General features: G+C 48.1%; 1 pseudogene across 1 annotated transcript; it reads right to left on the bottom strand.

The window, feature by feature from the left end:
* Positions 1–7,049: 7,049 nt before the first annotated feature.
* EI90DRAFT_t274 lies at positions 7,050–7,119 on the bottom strand (annotated as a pseudogene). The gene has a single exon. The product of its transcript is annotated as a tRNA-OTHER (tRNA).
* Positions 7,120–18,979: the final 11,860 nt, after the last annotated feature.

Genomic DNA, 18,979 nt, shown 5'->3' with positions numbered 1-18,979 from the left:
GACAAGATATCTCAGTTAGCAAGCAGATGCATAGCTACTCTGTGGGACTACTCCAACCATGGGAATCACCTCAACACAGAAACCCAACCTCTGACACTAACATTACCCTATGGGAAATCCACCTCTGTAGGGTGTAGCCATAGAACAAAGACTGTGGTGTTGAGCAATCCTTCCATATGTTAAAGAAGCTCTGTATGACTCCCTGACGACTGTCCAAGAAGGACCAGGGGTGAGTACAGTGATTAATAGTATTGTGTTCTTGCACCAGGACCATGTGTGTCATATCCATTCCAACTCCACCCAACCTCTGACTGTCAGGGCACACCCTGACTAGCCTGGACCCGGACCCATGTCCGGACCCACTACACTTCCCCTGTGTGCACTTCCCATGCCACATGCTCCATGCGCCACATGATCCGGCCCTGGATCCTACCTCATGTGACTTCCGGGTATCCCCGGAAGTTTTCACCATATTGGGGCCACTGTGGGAAAGTGAGAAGTTAACCTTCTTCTCACTTTCTTACCCACAGTAGCTATTTGCCCTTCTATTCATACACTTTCTTACCCACAGTGTCAGAGTTGGACATACTGTCTGAAGATGGACTGAAGATGGATGGGTTTCTGTCTGAGTTGGGGTCAGAGGTGTTGGCAGAAGTCTGTTGGAGCGCACACACATGGATATGCAGGCAGAAATATGCAGCACGTCTGGAAGTGCTGTTCAAGGTTAGCAGAGTGGGATTGTGGCCTCAGTGACTCAAGTCGAGTGCTGTGCCCTGAGCTTGATGTTTGGGGGAGATCCTGTATTTACAGATTGACACTTACAGTGGACTTCAAACAAGACTTGTGGGCAGAGCGGACCTGTAGGAGGAGTGCGGACTCCATGAGCACAGACTCAGAGGGGGGGAAGCCCCCTTTGCAGAAGGAGGGACTCAGACCAGAACAGGGGGGGGGGTACTCTAGTTGATTTCAGACTGAGGTCCCTGAAAGTATCTACTGTCATATCCGTGCATACCCGACCCCGACCCGACTTCCGGACCTCCACCCTCTTCACCTCCGGAGTCATAACCCACCGCTGCCTTTCCGATACTCACCTTCGGTCTCGGCAACACACCCCTCCTCTTACCTCTCCGACCCCTTCTCCGTCTGTTCCGATACTCATCTCGGACCGAACATCTCCCTACTCGCCACCCTTCCTACAACCCCGCTCCCCCCTCACCACACCTCCACCCTCCCGTCATCCCCTACGCTATCTCCGTCCGTTCCGATATCCACCTTCGGACCTGACTACTCTTCCTTACCTTCCCCTCTCTCATTCCTCCGCCACCCTTCCGCCAAGTTACGACCATCCACCACTGTTCCGTACTTCACACTCGGACACCGTTCGTACCTTACTCCGAGCCTCCGTCATAGTCCATACCTCGGACTTTGACTCCACCTCGGTCTTAGTCCATTGCATTGGTGACCTCATACTACGTGAACACCATTGCCAATATTCCTCGGACTTCCAACCCCGCCTCCGTAACCTCCGTAAGCTCCGCAACCCCCGAGCTTCGCGGACCGCCTCCGGCACTCTCGCCGTTTGTAATGTATTTCTCGCAATTCCCCCTCATCCCTATTTGGACTACTGCTTCTTTCTATTCTAGCCAGTTAGTCATCACCCCCACTTCCCCTCATCCTCCTGCCCCTCTGGGCCTCGCCCACTCTACCCCCTTTCGGATGTATCACAGGTCTTGCCCTATGACCTTCGGTACCGCTCCGCTCCCTCTAACCCTTTGTTCCCGTTCGGACGTCTTCGTTCCGATTCGGTCACCCTTTGTTTCTCCTTGTGCTTTTGCCCCTTCCTTATATATCGGCGCTTGTACATACTCGTCTGTTTCAGTCCGAAATCGACCTGAAATGCCCCCAAGAGACTTCCTGCTCACCTACTGTGAAATTAAGGACCAAATGGACAAACAGCAATGGCACAGCGCTCCGCTTGGGTCGCTGGGGCCAAGGTCCCTCCACGCTAAGTCTCCGATTCCACTCCGGAGTCGTCCGTTTCCGCCCATCTCTAACATCTACAGGATATAAATAGGCAGGAGGGAAACACAGAAGGGCCAGTGTAGGAGAAATAATATTCAAAGAATAAAACAATGATCTATCAGAATAGTCAACGAACAGGTGACAAGTTCAGACATTTAACAGATCTCATGATCTTTATGAGACTGGACAGACATTAGAAGATCATTATAAATTATCTACACCCATGTAGCATGAGATTTAATCTACTACAAGCATGCCTAGAACCTGGCATAGGTGTAGGAAAATATAATATTCAAAGAATATATCCCTACAACAAGAAAATAGCACATAGATGGCAGAATAAGAAGGAACATTGGGAAAGAAATGTGAATATCTCGGGAACCAGTAAGCTTTTGACTGTAATCCTTTTACCATCTGAAAGAACTGTTTCTTAACTTTATCCACGGTTTTGTTTCATTCTAAAAGCTTCAAAACTGACGGAGATATTGCTCAAACGGCGAAACACCTTATAATTCATATATATTTATTTGCTAATTCTTACAAAAAGTAATGTGGCTCAAGGAAATTGGCGCCCGGAAGTCTGGCGGACCGAATACCATATGACATAGTATTCCCCGGCGCGGGCAGACAGTTTTTGATCGCATCAGAAGAGGAGAAAATGCTAAAAAACCGGATCTTGTATATTTTCCCATGATTCATCAAAACTTTTTGATTTTAAGCTCAAATAAATCGGAACAAAGGAATGATTGATGATCTGGATCTCGGATCATAAGCATGAAGTGATTCAGAAGTCCGCGGATCAGTTAATTAATTGGGAAGGCTCTAGAACATTAGTAATGATGCGGCTTCACAAAAAGGGGTGAATTAGAGAACAGTCTAGAAAGTTCCTTTATAGCCGAGTCATTTCTAAAGATAACCGTTCGTAATTAAGGCAGTGTAGAGCATAGCTTCAGCGCTACAAGATCCCGCTAAGATCGGCCCAAAAGACAAAGAAATGAATTACTTATTGCTGAGTCATGTCCTAAGTCCATTATTAAGCTTACACAGCCCAAGCCCCTATATCATTCTAGAACTATCTATAATACAAATGTAGCACATGTAACTAGTGCGAGGCGTGGGAGTAGGGGGGCCTCTGAAAAGCATAAAAGGCCGCCGCTTCTGCCCCCTCTCAAACCTCAGGTAGAAATAAAAGTTTAATTCTCCTCACCAGTGGTTGGTTCATTTGCTCCAAAAGATAAAAGCAAATATTAGTTGTTAGCTAATATAAAACTAACACGTCACTCTAAGCGTGAGTTAGGGTCAGTTAGACACAGCTGAACAAAAGTGTCAAAGTGAGAATTAGTGAGAATTTGGTGGAGGGACTTCTTAATTGAATAATCTCTCAGCAATACTTGGTTATCACACCACAGGAGAAAAGTGAGCGATCCTGAACCTGCTAGATAACTAGCACGCACTCTAAGCGATAGAAAGAGCAGTTTGGTCACTCCTGTATTGAGTAACATTTATTGCGGAATTATTTTATTAGTAGTTTTCCTTCAGTAAATTATCAGGAAAATCACATCCTACTGAAAAGTGGTATATCTAGGTGTAATATTGACTAGAAATCATAGTAAAGTCAATATAGAATTTTATCCGTAGACGATCTATACGTCAGGTGAGATCGTTGGGGGGTGTTTATTGTTGTTTAGACAGTGAACAATTATATATTTGGCAACCAAAACACGGTCAGTACGCAAATCAGCACAAACTCTAATATCGTTATTGGACGTAGGAAACTGGTTACATAAGGTGATCCAGCTCTGCTCCTTTACCGGTCAGTCCAGTGCTGAAATAAGCGGGGATTGTCAAACTGAATGAAGGACAAGAGCCCAGAAAATGGGAGGCAATGAACTCAAGCAAAAGTGGATCAAGTGCCAATATTGACAGGTAATAAGAAGTGCATCAGCACACAGATCAAGAGCCAATATTGGCAAGTTAAGCGAATGAATAGATGAACAATATAGGCACTTGGCAAGGAATGAATGGTATGCTGCTGAGTGACAAAAATGGCCAGAGGACAAAAGCGGAGGTCAGCACATGGCGCTGATACAAGTCCGCAAATAAGCGGGGTCGGTGTGGTGCTGACACAAGTCCGCAAACAGAGGTTGATCTGTCAGTACTGTCACACAAGGACAGCATGAAGGCCAACAGAGGTACAGAGGGGAGTGGGAGTGTTGGCCTGACCAGAGTGTCAAGGGCAACCAGAAGTGGGCAGAGAGTGCAGAGATGGGCAGAGGGCACAGAAGTGGGCAGAGGGTGCAGAATGCACGGAAGCGGTGCATGGCTGTGACCACATAGCAGGAAGCAATGAGTGTGGTTCAGATGGAGACAAGGCAGGCATAGGAACTGGAGGGACTGAATGCTGGGAGCGCCAAGGGCTCGGGAACTGGAGGTAAGGTTGGAATGCCAGCAGGGTCTAGGTTCTGATTGTTGGCCAAGTCTCATGCAATAAGGCAGGGGGCCAGACATCAAGTTGGGGGCTGGTTAGGATGGGTTTCAGGTCGGTGGATTCGCCTATCGGCATTGGTTCGCCACTGACAGAGCCCTGGGATCTGTCAGTCATGACACACAGTAGAGCTATGCCCTGAGATGGGCTGTGTTTACAGGTTAGGCTGTGGGCCATAGAGAGGGGTCATGGGGACCTGGGGATCATCCCCTGACACTGACCTACTCCACAACCATTCCAGTCCAACTCCAGTTCGACTCCCATCTGCCTCCTCCTCACTTCCACCATACCTCCTGGTCCACCTGCACTCCACCTGCACTACCAATCTCCAGTATCATCTCCAGTACTGTCAGGGCATGGTGCACCATGCCACACCACTCCCCCTCTCTCCCTCCTTTCTCTCCCTCTTTCTCTCTTTCTTTCTCTCTCTCTCCCTTCCCTTTGTTTCCTCTCTACCCCTATATGGTGACTCCCCATTTTCTTACATCTGTAGCATGGACACATCTGATGCCAGGCACCCCACAGGAATACCTGCACTGCTGGACATGCCACACATCCCTACTTGTATCTTTCTTCTCTGGCACTCAGGATCGCCTGTGGGACCACCCATGATGGCTTGGCTTCATCCAAGGCTGATGTAGCACCTCCATGTGACCCATTTTCACATGTATATAAACTGAGCTGAAGCAGAACTGAAGAAGCAGCCTTCTTCTCACTCCTGCTTCAGCCTAAGAAGCCCATAGGGATGCTTGCCTGAGTGAGGGCTACCCAACATACACGTCCACGACTCCATGTCAGGGCACAGCCCTTGACCCCACACACCCTCAGACACCCCTTCCCCCCTCCTGACCACCCTTCCCCCATTTTCCCCCATTTTTCCTCCACTGTTCCACAATGGTACAGGTACGTGAACCCATGGGAACATTCTGGGTGAGCAGCTCGCCCAGAATCTTCCCACGGTACCTAATATGGAAACTCGGGAAAGACCTGACAACTGCACAGTTCTCAGGCTCCCTTTGTAGCGGCCTCACAGGGGGTTGAGAAGGTTACCCTTCTTCTCAATTCATTCCCTGTGAAGCCCAGGGCAAGTCCCCTCAGCGACTTTGAGGAGTTAGTGGCTGGAGAAGACTCTCCAGTGCCACTCCTGGACCTCATTACTACATCCCCTCTGGACAAGGGACGGACCCTGACACTCTGCTGCCACTTGGGCTGCTAGCGCCATGCACTGCACTGAGACCCTCACCCCTTCTGAGCTGTCCCTGACAGGTACCTCCTCTGCCTATCCTATACAATTATTAATATTTCTACCCCCCCTCAATCATTATGGACCTCTGAGGAACCTCCACTGTCTACAAAGGATTGTCCTTCCCACTACCCCCTGTTGCTAATACTACCCTTCATGTAATTACTCCACAGTTACTAACAAGGTGATTCTCTCATGAGCTTACCTGGCTTGTGGGTAACTGTTATGGAAATGGGATTTTCCCATTTTTAGCCTCTTATGGGCTCTATGCAGCACAATATCATGTGACATGTATATATTGACAACTGAATGAACTACTATCACCCAAAACACCATTGTCAATGTCTCTGTAACCCCCAGCTGTGACAACATCTGCCATACTACCCATATAAGATGTCATGGCCCCTCCCTGCACCCAAAAGCTATAGAAATGGGCCAATTAGGCACCATTTTTATAACAGTAACATACAGTCCCATTTTCCCTTTATACCCCTTTGGTCTTATTTTATGTATATAGACCATGTACCATAGTTGATGACACCTTAGTGCAAAATTGGTGATTCATAATCCCCCAGAAATCATGCCCTCTGTCTTAGTAAGGGCCACTGTAAGGGGTTGGTGTAGGTTCCAACCCCAGTTCTCCTCAATCCTCAGGTCATCAATAAAGTTGAGCTGTATGGAGCTTTAATTATTATCAATGATGGGGAGGAAAAGGAGTTCTGTTCCTTTTCCCAAATTCCCACATTATTGTATATACACTGTTTATACACATTTATTATGACACATATAGAATAAAGATAGGAATTAAGGGGTGGGGTTACCACTCCTTACAGCCACACACTGGTACAGAATGTAGGCACAGTGCTCCACCATGAGTTGCTGAGGCCAAAGGCCCCTCTTCTCCCCCTTCATCCTCCTTCCAGGATAAGTCAATGAACACACCCACCCATGTTCTGACAATGTGCAGCCTTACTGGTAGTGAGATTTTCTTTTCCCCCCATTCTTTTCCTGTTTGCTGCTGGGTTATATCCCTAGCACACTTACAACATCCATGGTTATGACCTGGGGCTCTGCCATGGCTGCATCTTGCTGGGAAGGGGTGCATTGCCCAGTCTGATGTCAAGGGTTTGTCTGGGCCTGGGTTAAGCTCCCACCATATGTGGTGCTCATGTATTGGGCATGCAGAGAAAATACTTTTGCAAGTGTGGCAATAAATGTCTCCTGGGGTGGGGTCCAGTACTTTGAAGAATGGGGGTGGGAGGTTGTAAGGACCATCAAACATTTTCCCACAGAAAACATTGGAATAGTCAGGAATTGAACCTGTGTCCCTCTGGTGCAACAGTGTGATAACCCATTGAGCTACTATCCCTGGTCTCACCAACCACCAAACCTGGGTTTTCAACCATAGTGAGGCTAACCTCAAACCTCAGACATTTAATGAGTGCAGGAAGTGGAAATATGAGTCTTGAGAAAAAGCATGGAAAAAATTGGAAAAAATGTGGAAATGTGTCAAGGTCATTGGGACTGTCTTGGAGGCTTGAGGGTGCTCATTGGAGCCTCAAAAAACATGATTCTGGCCTGTTTGTATAGTACTTGCTGTGCCCTCCTACAACATGGAAGAAACCAGGCCTGATAATATGGTAAAATTACACTAAGTTGCAGCAGCAACCCCAATCCCCTGAGACCTCATGTAAAATACACCTGAAAATACATCACCCCCACCCATGAGATGAATGAACCCAACTAACATGCCCAAATTTACTGGACTGAAAGGTAACAGGCAAGCATGCTAGCCCCCCCTCCAAAAAAAATGTCCCTGGAGTGGCTGGCAACCATTTGGGGCCAACAAAACTGCCAGTAAACAACAAAGACTTGACAAAGAAAAAAGGCAGGAATCCCAATCTCCTTGCTGAAGGAGGGGAACAGAAAATGCTGTTCTTTCTTCTGATACTTATATGTTAGTATTGCCAACCACGGTAGTGTTTTGGTTGCTTTGTGTATAGACATTTATATGTGTTACTAAGTATTTGTGTGTGTATGTAACTCTTAGGGTTCAATTCACTTGTCTACCTGATTATTCCAACAAAAATCACACTATAGACCTACTGTTTTCAGTCATTTCACCTCTGTCTTGTCACTTTTAACTCAGAGTGACTCCAACTGACTTGACTCAATTTCTTAACTTCTTAACTTTCTACTGAGGGTTGATCACTTTTACTCAGATGTGATCTGAACTGCACACTTATACTAATAAAACTTGATTTTTATTAGGACACCTTATGACCTATGGGCCAGAGCATGGGGAGAGGCACAAAGAAGGAAGAGGGGTCAGACCAGAAAACAAGGTCTTTTATACCTTTCCTAAGGGCTCCATTTTCACATGTCACTTTTCTTTTTACATTGCTGAGTAATCTTGTATTGAGCTTAGTAATCTTCTTATGTAAGCGATCAGCATCCCATCCTGCTTCTAGAACTTTCTGGAAGTTTAGCTGTGGGAATCAGCTGATTGCACTGTCTAACACCTGTCATGACCTTATTTACCCTTGTTTACTCACTTTATTCTAAGTGACATGTCATGGGTTATTTGTTAGCTTAAAGGTGTAGCTTCCTGTCAGTATAAACAACAGTAAACTATGAGGATTATTCATGAAGATATGAATTTTTCAAGATTTCATTTCAAGGTTCTCCAGATTGCTTTGGCATTAACTCAACCATTTTCTTACAATTAATTCTGGATTAATTATGCCTTGTTCCTGGACTCAAACTCTTTAGTTTTTCATTTCTAGCTCATCTGTTTCTACCACAACGTTTGAGCCAGTCTTCTCTGCAAGTGTGTTTTAATCTTGTTAAATCCATTTCTCCCTCAATTCTTCAGATTTTAACATGAAATTTTTCTGTACACAGACCTATATCCCAACTCTTTAAGACCAACAAGGATTCATATTTTTCCCTATTTCCATTCCATAAATATTTTCATCCTTTCATCTTTTCCTTGTACCTGTCATATCTGTACATACCCGATCCCAAGTCGACTTCTGGACCCTCCTCCTCACCACCTCTGGAGTCCTACCCTATCCCTGTCTGCTCCAATATCTGCCTTTGGACCTGACACCACCTTCCTCTTCCCTCCTCTCCTTCCATCCCTCTTCCACCAACCTCCACCAAGTTACAACCTTCCACGCTGTCCTGTACCCCATATTTGGACACTGCTTGTATCTTCACTCCGAGATCCCATCATGTCCCGACCTTGGACTTTGACTCCACCTTGGCTTAAGTCCATTGCATTGGTGACCTCATTTCACATAAACACCATTGCCAATATTCCTCAGACTTCCAACTCCACCTCTGCAAGCTCCATAAGCTCCGCTACTGTCAGGGCACACCCGCCTGACCCGGGCCCACCCGGGCCCACCCGGCCACACCACACCCGCTCCCCGCTGTCTATCCCCCTCCCCCCTCCTTCCTCCCTCTCCTCCCCTTTCTTTTCCCTCTTCTTTCCCCTTTCTTTATTTCATTCTTCTCATCTTCCTCTTCCTGTTTATTTCTTTCTATCTACACGGACCACCTTCCTTTGTATCGATGTACTATTGACCCGTCCGGCCCACACACCCCGGACGGCTTCCCGCTGTGCCCAGCACGCACGCATGTAGCGGACGCTCTCGGGATCCCCCACGGGGACACCCGGATGCCTGCGGCTGCCTCCGAGGATGACATGGCACCTGTCATGTGACTCAAGCCGCATGTACATAAATGTACCTGAAGTGGGAACCGAAGAAGTAACCTTCTTCTCACATTCTCCACTTCAGGTAAGTAGTATAGTTTTCCCCTTTAATAATAATAACACATTCTCCACTTCAGTCTGAGTGGCCAGGGACCACTGTCCCGGATCGGGCCCGCCAGTACGCACGCCCGCTCCACACCCCGCGACGGCCTCAGTGCCGGATATTACCCCCGGGCCCTCTCGACCCCGGACGCATCCCTGACAGCTACCCCTGAGCTTCATGGACCATCCTTGGCACCTTCGCTGCTTGTAGTGTATAGTCTGCACTTCTCCCTCACCCCTATTTGGACTACTGCTTCTTTACATTTAGCCAGTTAGTCATCAACCCCACTTCACCTCATCCTCCTGCCCCTCTGGGCTTCATCCTCCTTACCTCCTTTTGGATGTGCCATAGAGTCTAACCCTTGACCCTCAGTACTGCTCCGCTTCTGTGATTCCCTTTGTCTCTGTTCAGATGCCTTTGTTCCGTTTTGGACCCCCTTTGATTTCTCATGCTTTTGTCTCTCTATTATATGTAGGTGCTTGTACATACTCGATTGACTCTCAGTGTCATATCCATTCCTGGCCATCAACTTCCGGCCCCTCCGATCCCTCCGGTCTACCTCCGCTCCTTCTTTACTGACCTCGGAGCTCCCATATTCCGCAATCCTCTCGGTACCCCTCGATGGTCACCACCCCCTCCTTTCAATTTATTACCTACGCCTCCCTAAGTATGGAGCCCCAAAGACTTCTGGACAGCTCTGACGTCCACTAGCGCACTCCTGCCTCCGCTGGGCAATACACTTGCCTGCCCTGCAGAGCCCACCTTCGGGCTTATCCCTCCTTTCCGTTTCTGGGTTATCGCCCGCCTTTCCGTTAACCCCGCGACCCGACTCATCAGTAATATTCAGTTGGCTAATGTTTAACCCCGTTAGCTCCACTCCGTTCGGCTCCGCTATTTGCGGACCCGTATTCGCTGTAACCATATATATATCCAACTTGTACATAGGTTACACTTCAGTAATAACATCAACTAGAGTTACCCCCCTTCAGTTCTGGTTGCCAGTTTAGTAAGTTAGGGCATGGACGTGTTACTAGGCACAGCGCTCTTGGCATGGGTCGCTGAGGCTGAAGCCCTCCGCCACGGAGACTTTCCTTCGTCTCGAACCTGGTCTCTGACACTCAGTCTAAAATCGACCAGAATGCCCCCCAGAGACTTCTCGCTTGCCATGTCTGAACAAATGGACAAACAGCAATGGCACAGCACTCCCCTTGAGTTGCTGAGGCCAAGGTCCCTCCTTACTAAGTCTCTGGTTCCACTCTGGAATTGTCCACTCTCACCCTGTTCTAACAGTACCCAACCATTTTTCATTATGTGAATTCCTTGATTTTCTTCCGATTTCTCTTTGTCATTCATTTTGTACATTTGTAAAACTATTTTCCCACATTACCATGAATTTCTCAGATTTTTTTTTTTCTTTGGTGGAGCTGCCCATAGCTTTCGCTGGGTAGGTTTGCTACCTGGGGGTTTGAGTGTGGGGGTTGTCCCCTGAGGAGAGAGGTTGTGCCTGTTGCTTGTGGTCTTGTTAGTGTTAAGTACCACCTTCTGAGACTCCACCACAGGGAATTTATGCACTTTCTGGGATCGTCCCTTGAGTGTGGGGCTTGCACTGATCCGGAGGACTGGGAATACCCACTAAAACCCCGTTGGTTTTTAGCCAGTTCTCAGGAAGGTCTACATCTGTGTTCAGGAGGTTCTTCCATGTCTCAAGCATGATCTTTTCTGGGAGGGCCTTTGTGCCATATTATCTCTTGTTAGTTAGTATTTTGTCGCTTTGTAGTCTGTCGTTAATGGCAGATCTTATGATATTATGGGCTTCTGTTCTTGATATTTTAATTTCATTATCGGTGTTGCTGTTGATGACTCTGTGGCAGTGTAATTTCCAGATTTGCCATGCCCCCTCGAGTATGAGGATTTTTAGGGCTCTGGAGTCTCCCGGTCTAGCGAGCCCTTCTTCGTCCTTGAGGTCCATAGCAGGGTCGCCATTATGAGTGAGGTATTCATATTTGTAGGCCAGGATATTCTTTTCCAGGTGCAGAGGGATTTGATGGTGTCCCATACAGTCTGGCTTTGTGTCATATCCATCCATGGCCATCACCCTCAACCACCTCCACTCCTCCAGATTACCCCTGCTCCTCTGCCACTAACCTCAGAGCCTCCAGTTTCCGCAATCACCTCTGACCCCCCAATGGTCACCACCTCTCCAATTCAATATATTGTAAGCTCCGCAACCTCCACAACCTCCAAGCTTCACAGGCCAAACTCGGCACTTTCGCCAATTGTAATGTATCTTTCGCGCTTTCCCCTCATCCTTATTTGGACTGCTGCTTCTCTCCATTTTAGCCAGTTAGTCATCATCCCCACTTCACCCCATCCTCCTGCCCCTCTGGGCTTCGCCCTCCCTATCTCCTTTTGGTACCACAGGTTCTAACCAATGACCTTTGGTGCCACTCCGCTTCCATCTTCCCTTTGTCCCTGTTCAGATGCCTTTGTTCCAATTTGGACCCCCTTCGATTTCCTTGTGCTTTTGTCTTTCTACTATATTCAGGTGCTTGTACATACTCGTTTTAGGCCCTCAGTCTAAAATCAACCTGAAATGCCCCCTAGAGACTTCCTGCTCACTGCCTCTGAAATTAAGGACCAAATGGACAAACAGCAATGGCACAGCGCTCTGCATGAGTCGCTGAGGCCAAGGTCCCTCCTTGCTAAGTCTCTGGTTCCCCTCCAGAATTGTCTGCCCTCGCCCAGTTCTAACAGATGATCAACTTGTTGGAGATGCCAATAATGGCAGTGATAGTGAAGATCCTACTCCTGGTGATGCATCCACCATCAAAAGTATCAAGGCAGCAATCACAAAATATGCAGTTCTTTATGCTATTTTGTATTCTCCCTTTTTGATGAAGGGTTCCCTTATGGTGGAACTAGACAGTGATTTCCATTCATGGGCACCAGCAACAGTGTTTTTGTCTGTTGGAAATTTCAATCAATTCTGTGTTCACAAAGTCTTTGAAATGAAATATCCTATATTAACTAAGGAGCTCAGTGACCAATCTGGGGCTATGCCTCAGTCTGTAAAGGCATGCACTCATGTCCCATAAATTATCCTTGCAGCTTTCACCAATTAGACATAACTAGTTTGTTTCAGCTGTTGGTGCACAAAGGCAACAAATGATGAATCAGTTGCATCAATCAAGTCTCCAACTCTTTGGCATGGAAGTGTATGAGTGCTAAAGGCCCAACTCCAGAACAACTTCAGGAATCCTGATTCTGCCAATCCAATCGACCACTTGCCCATTGTCAGCATGTGTTTCGCTCACAAAGTGTTGCAGCTGTGAGTATTTCACATGCAGGTACTTAATATTCCACTCACAGTGCTACAACAAGGCAATAATTGTCATTGTGTTTGGTCCTTCTGCACTCATTGTCTGTAGGGAATGGATGTGTGGTGATGCATGCTGTGCATGCTTTCTTTATTCATTGTTTATTTCTCTTTATTTCTCGATGTAAACAATGTATATAAATTGCGGGGAAGGGTGAAACAGGTTTTCACTCTTCTCCTCCCCTGTCGAAATAAAGCTCTATACTGCCTAACTTCTGACAGCTTGAGGATAGCAAGAGTCAACACCAAGGTCGGAACCTCAACCAACCTTACATTGTCCCTGTTTCTTCCATCCCCCTTCCAGGATCTCCTGAGCTAGAGGATTGGGAGCCTGCCAAAGGATGTGATCACAAAAGGCACTAGGCAGCACATATGAGGTAACTGAAATCATGCCTGGTACTTTGGCTATTGTTTCAATGCTGGTATGCCATAGTTGAATTCCACTTGATGATCTCATGCTGACCAATTATATCAAATACGTCTATTTCATTTTATCTGGGGACACTGAGATGACCTCTGGTTCTGGGCCCAGAGGGGCAGGAGGATGAGAGGAAATGGGTGGATGACTAACTGGCTAAATAGGAAGAAGCAGTTGTCTAAATAAGGGTGAGGGAGAAACCCAGATACAGTACTGTCAGGGACTGACCCACAGTCAAGAGCACCCAGGTGTATTGCCTGGCACTGAGGGCCCAGTAGGGTGCGATGTGGGCATGCATAGCAATGGGCCTGGTGTAGGCAGGTGTCCCTGGCCACTGTCAGGGACAGCTTGAGAGAGACAGGGGTAGTGGTGTAGCGCTTGGCACTAGTGGCCCAGATGGCAGTGGGGTGGTGAGACAGTATGGTGGACAGCCCTCACTCAGGCTTGTGTCCCTATGGCTTCTTAGGCTGAAGTGGGAATGTATTGTTATTAGAATGGAAAGCTAAACTAGGATGAACTACTTGCCTGAAGTGGGAATGAGAAGAAGGCTGCTTCTTCAGTCCTGCTTCAGCTTAGTTTATATACATGTGAAAATGGGTCATGTGGAGGTGCCACATCAGCCCCGTGTCAGGGAATACACCCTGACCTAGCCCACACCTGCACTTGCACCCACACTTGCACCTGCACCTGCACCTGCACCCACACCCACACCCAGCTGTTGCACCCCCTGTGCGTGCCCTTGCCAGACACTCCATGTGGCACCCTGGGCCCCAGGTCTCGGGCCTCATGTGACTTCCAGATATCTCCAGAAGTTTTTGTTATATTGTGGCCACTGTGGGAAGGTGAGAAGTTAGCTTCCTTCTCACCTTCAGCAGGCAAGTTGTATACTACTTGCCATTTATCTATCTACTTTCTTACCCACACTGGTAGAGTTATGCCCTGAGATGGGCTGTGGTTATAGGTTAGGCTGTGGGCCATAGAGAGGGGTCATGGGGACCTGGAGGTCGTCCCCTGACACCCTGGATGAGGCTGGATTGTTGTGGGTGGCTCCATGGTCGATCCCCAGTGTCGAGAAGAGAAACACAAGTAAGAATGCATGGCGTGTCCATCGTTATGGTACCCATGTGGGGTGCTTGGTGTCAGACACATCCATGCTACAGATGTGGGAGAAAAGGGGGGTCATCTGTATAAGGATAGAAGAAGAAGGAAGGAGAGAAAGAAGGAAGGAAAGAGAGAAAGAAGAAGGGAGAAGAAGGGGAGGGGAGTGGCATGCAGTGTGCCCTGACAGCCACTTAAGCTGAAGTGGGAAGTGTGAGAAGAAGGCTACTTCCCAGTTCCCACTTAGGATACATGCAGCTGAGGCCATGTGGCAGACACCACATCATCTACACACATAGAGTGTCTGGTATGCGGGAGGTCACCTGGTGTGCCCAGGTCCGGGCATGGTCCAGGCATGTTGCACTGCAGCCGGGTCAATGGTACATTGATGCAAGGAAAGTTGTCCATGTAATAGAAGAAAGAAGAAAGAAGAAAGGAGGGAAAGAGGAGAAAAGGGAAAGGGGAGGAAGGAGGAAGGAGGAAAGGGGAAGGGTGGAGAGCAGGGGCACTGGGTAAGGACAGTGGGATCAGGTGGGGCCAGACCAGGTGGAGTGGGGTCAGGTGGGTGTGCCCTGACAAGTACCAATGGCAAAAAGGCTGAGGTAGGTCTGTGGGGCTCAGGGGTATTGGAGCTTACAGAAGTAGAGTTGAAAGTCCAAGAAATATTGGCAATGGTGTTTATGTGAAATGATGTCACCAATGCAATGGATTTGAGCTGGGGTGGGGTTGAAGTCTGAGGTCAGGGACCAAGATGGGATCTTGGAGTGGAGGTTCAATTGGTGTCCAAGGTCAGGGTGTGGGATGGGATGGGGGGGTTGTACCTTGGTGGAGATTGGCAGGGGGATGGAAGGTGAGGTCAGATCCAAAGGTGGGGATCAGAACCAAATTTAGGGATATAAATACTAATCTGAAAGAAAATGGGGGGGAAAATAAGGGGAAATTTGAGGGGGGGAATGGTGGGGAAATTGAGGAGGGAATTGGGGGGGAATGAGGGGGGGAATGTCAGAGACCAGGTTCGGGACAAATGAAGATGTCCCTGTGATTGGAGGGCATCAGCCTCAGTGACTTATGTCAGGAGCACTGTGCCCAGTAACACATCAGTGCCCTGATTTATGGACTAAGAGGGAACTCCAGAAGAGGGGGGAAACTCTAGTTGATCTTTTTGCTGAGGTGTAACGTATCTACAGGTTAGGCATATATAGTTACAGAGGGAGTCTAGGCAGCAGGCCCATAAATGGCAAGGGCCAGGCAGAGTGGACCTAACGGAGTTACAGGTTAGCCAACTGAATAATACTGACAACTCAGGTTATGGGGTTTAACGGATTGGCAGGTTATGACCCAGAAGTGGAATGGAGGGATCAGTCTGAAGGTAGACTTGCAGGGCAGGCAACTAAATTACCCAGCAGAGGTGGGTGCACTTGCAGATGTTGGAGCTGTCTGGAGGCCTTTGGAGTTCTGTACTTAGGGAGGTGTAGGTAATATATTGAAATGAGTGGGGGAGTTGGAGGGGATTGCAGAACCCAGAGGCTCCGAGGTTGGAGATGAAGGAGCAGAGGCAATCCGGGATGGCTGGAGGTGATGGAAGGTGGTGACTGTGGATGGATATGACAGGGAATGGGATGGGGGAATGGGGGGGAAATGAGGGGGAAAATGGGGGGAAAATTGATGGGGGGAAATGGAAGGGAAATGAGGGGAAAATTGAAGGGGAAAATGAGGGGGAAAATGAGGGGGAACTGGGGGGTTTCTAAAAACTTGAAAAAAAGTCAGGGAAAAATTAAGGAAAATTCAGAAAATGGGGGACTTTCCAAAAAAGGAGAATGCCCAAAAAATCAGGGAAATTAGGGGAAAAATCAGAAATTTTGGGATAAGTTAGGGAGCGATATTTCAGGAAATTAGGAATAATCGGAAAACAATTAAAATCACTTTTTTGATAATTCAATGTGCATTGGAAAGTGCCAAATTGTCATATCCATACAATCCCGACCTCTGCTCTGGGCTCCTGGAACTCCGAACCTGACTTCTGGAGCCCTACTTCCCTTCCGTCACCTTCTCCTTGCCGACTCCCAAGAGGTTATCCCACCTCCAGCTCCAACACCACCTTCAGTCCGACTCCGGAACATTCCGGGTCTGACCCCAACCTTGACACCTTCCAGACGAGTATGCAACACCTATGCTCCCGACTCCAGACCTCTGCTCCAGAATCCCGTTTGCGTCTCTGTCTCCGGAACCTCCGGTCTTAGCTCCGACCTCGGACTTTGACCCCACCTCCGCTTATACCCATTGTATTGGTTAGCTCATTCCATTTAATTACCTTTGCCAATATTCCAGAGTTTAACTTCCGAGTTCGGACTTTCTGGACTTATGTCGGACCTTGCAACTATTGCATTGTCCTATTCAATTCTGCTATTCTCCCTCATTCCTTGGGCCTTGGCCCTTCATTCCTCCTTTGGGAAACACCATTGAGTCAAACACTTGACCCTCGGTGTTGTTCCTCTTTCCATCTCCCTTTGTCTCCTTTCGTCTTACCCTTGTTCCTTTTGATTCTGGACCCCTCCTTATATACAATGTACCTAGTAACTTGTAACCTCAGTCCAAAATCGACTTGAATTCCCCCAAGAGACTTCCCCTCTGCTAGATCCGAAATTAGGGACCCCCAGGACAACCAGCAATGGCACAGCGCTCCACCTGAGTCGCTGAGGCCAAGGTCCTTCCATGCTAAGTCTCCGATTCCACTCCGGAGTCGTCCGAATCCGCAAGTTCTAACACAAATGTAGCAATGTATGTTTTAGTGTTAAAAAAGCCTCCCACCTGTCAGGGACACATCTGGGGTTGAGGGGGCCTGGATGTAACACCCAGTGCTGAGGCCTTTGTGGGGTGTGGAGCAGGGATGCATACTGACAGGCCCGATGCAGGACAATGGTCCCTGGCCACTTAGACTGAAGTGGGAATAGTGAGAAGAAGGTTACTTCTTCGGTTCCCATGTTTATATACATGCAGCTTGGGTCACATGAGGTCTGCCATGTCACCCTGCATACAGCCGCAGTCACCCAGGTGTCCCTGTGGGGGATCCCAAGGGTGTATGCTGCATGCACATTGTAGGAGGGATGAGCTGGTAGTACCCAAACAGCACCATATAACGGTCTACAGACATTACCTGGGACCTGACACACAATCCCTCAGCCCCCAAAGCCCGTTGCACTTCCCCCATCTTCCCAGTATTTTTTGATATTTTTCAGACCAGCTTAGTTTCCATATTGGGCCGCTTTTACAGTATTTTCGCCATAACTCCCCCAGTTCTTCTCCGATCCAGACACACTTGATATCGTTGGAAAGCTACCGTCAAGACGAGTCCAACAAGTCCAACATCGGGAGATATGGTGCAGCCGTTGTGGAAATCGTTGAATTCTATCGATTGTGAGGCCGCACCCATATATTTATCATGTTTTCTGTTGTTTTCTTTGTTCTATGTTGTTCTGTCCATTTCTGTCCATCCCTAACACCGTCGGATTGCTTGGACATTAGCTTTGGTTATATACAAGCATGTATCTAGTATGAAAAGGGATCTTCTTGTCAGAGACCTGGTTGAGATGAAGGAGTGTCTCCGTGGCGGAGGGCTTCTGCCTCAGCGACTTGTGCCAGGAGCGCTGTGCCAAGTAACACGTCCGTGCCCTAACTTACTAAACTGGCAACCAGAACTGAAGGGGGTAAACTCTAGTCGATTTTATTACTGAAGTGTAACCTATGTACAAGTTGAGTATATATAGTTACAGTGAGGGCAGGTCTGCAAATGGCAGAGCCGAGCGGAGCGGAGCTAGCAGGGTTAGACATTAGCCGATTGAATATTACCGATGAGTCGGGTTACGGGGTTAACGGAAAGGCAGGCGATAACCCAGAAACGGAAAGGAGGGATAGGCCCGAAGGTGGGCTTTGCAGGGCAAGCAAGTGTATTGTCCAGTGGAGGTGGGAGTGTGCTAGCGGACGTCGGAGCTGTCCGGAAGCCTTCAGGGCTCCATACTTAGGGAGGCATAGGTAATATATTGAAAGGAGGGGGTGGTGACCATCGAGGGGTACCGAGGGGATTGCGGAATATGGGAGCTCCAAGGTTAGTGAAGAAGGAGCGGAAGTAGACCAGAGGGATCAGAGGGATCGGAAGTCGATGGCTGGGGATGGATATGACACTTCTCCTCCTTCCTACTTTAGTGCCAGACCAACAGTACTGCATCTGGGAGTGTGAACAAGTTCAGTTAGGTTTAGGGTGATGTTGAGAAGGCAGGGCCCTAGGGAAGGTCCACCAGGAAGTCTAGTTGGTTTTTGACAGAAGTTTGGGTTTCAGACCTAGTAGGAAGGTCTGCCAGTGAGTCTGTCAATGCTGCGGTTTTGCTCCTCCCCTTTTGTTACCTGTGTGTGTGTGTGTGAGGGTGGTCTGCTTAGGTTCAGAGGTCTGTGCCTGTGTGCCTTCCCCCATTCTCCCTGCTTGCAATGTGTACTGGGTTGCACCATGAAGCCATCCAGG

This window comes from Cantharellus anzutake (assembly GCF_015039405.1).
Source record: "Cantharellus anzutake strain C23 chromosome Unknown EI90scaffold_141, whole genome shotgun sequence".
Classification (NCBI taxonomy): domain Eukaryota; kingdom Fungi; phylum Basidiomycota; class Agaricomycetes; order Cantharellales; family Hydnaceae; genus Cantharellus; species Cantharellus anzutake.
This window is presented reverse-complemented; position numbering and strand designations above follow the sequence as displayed.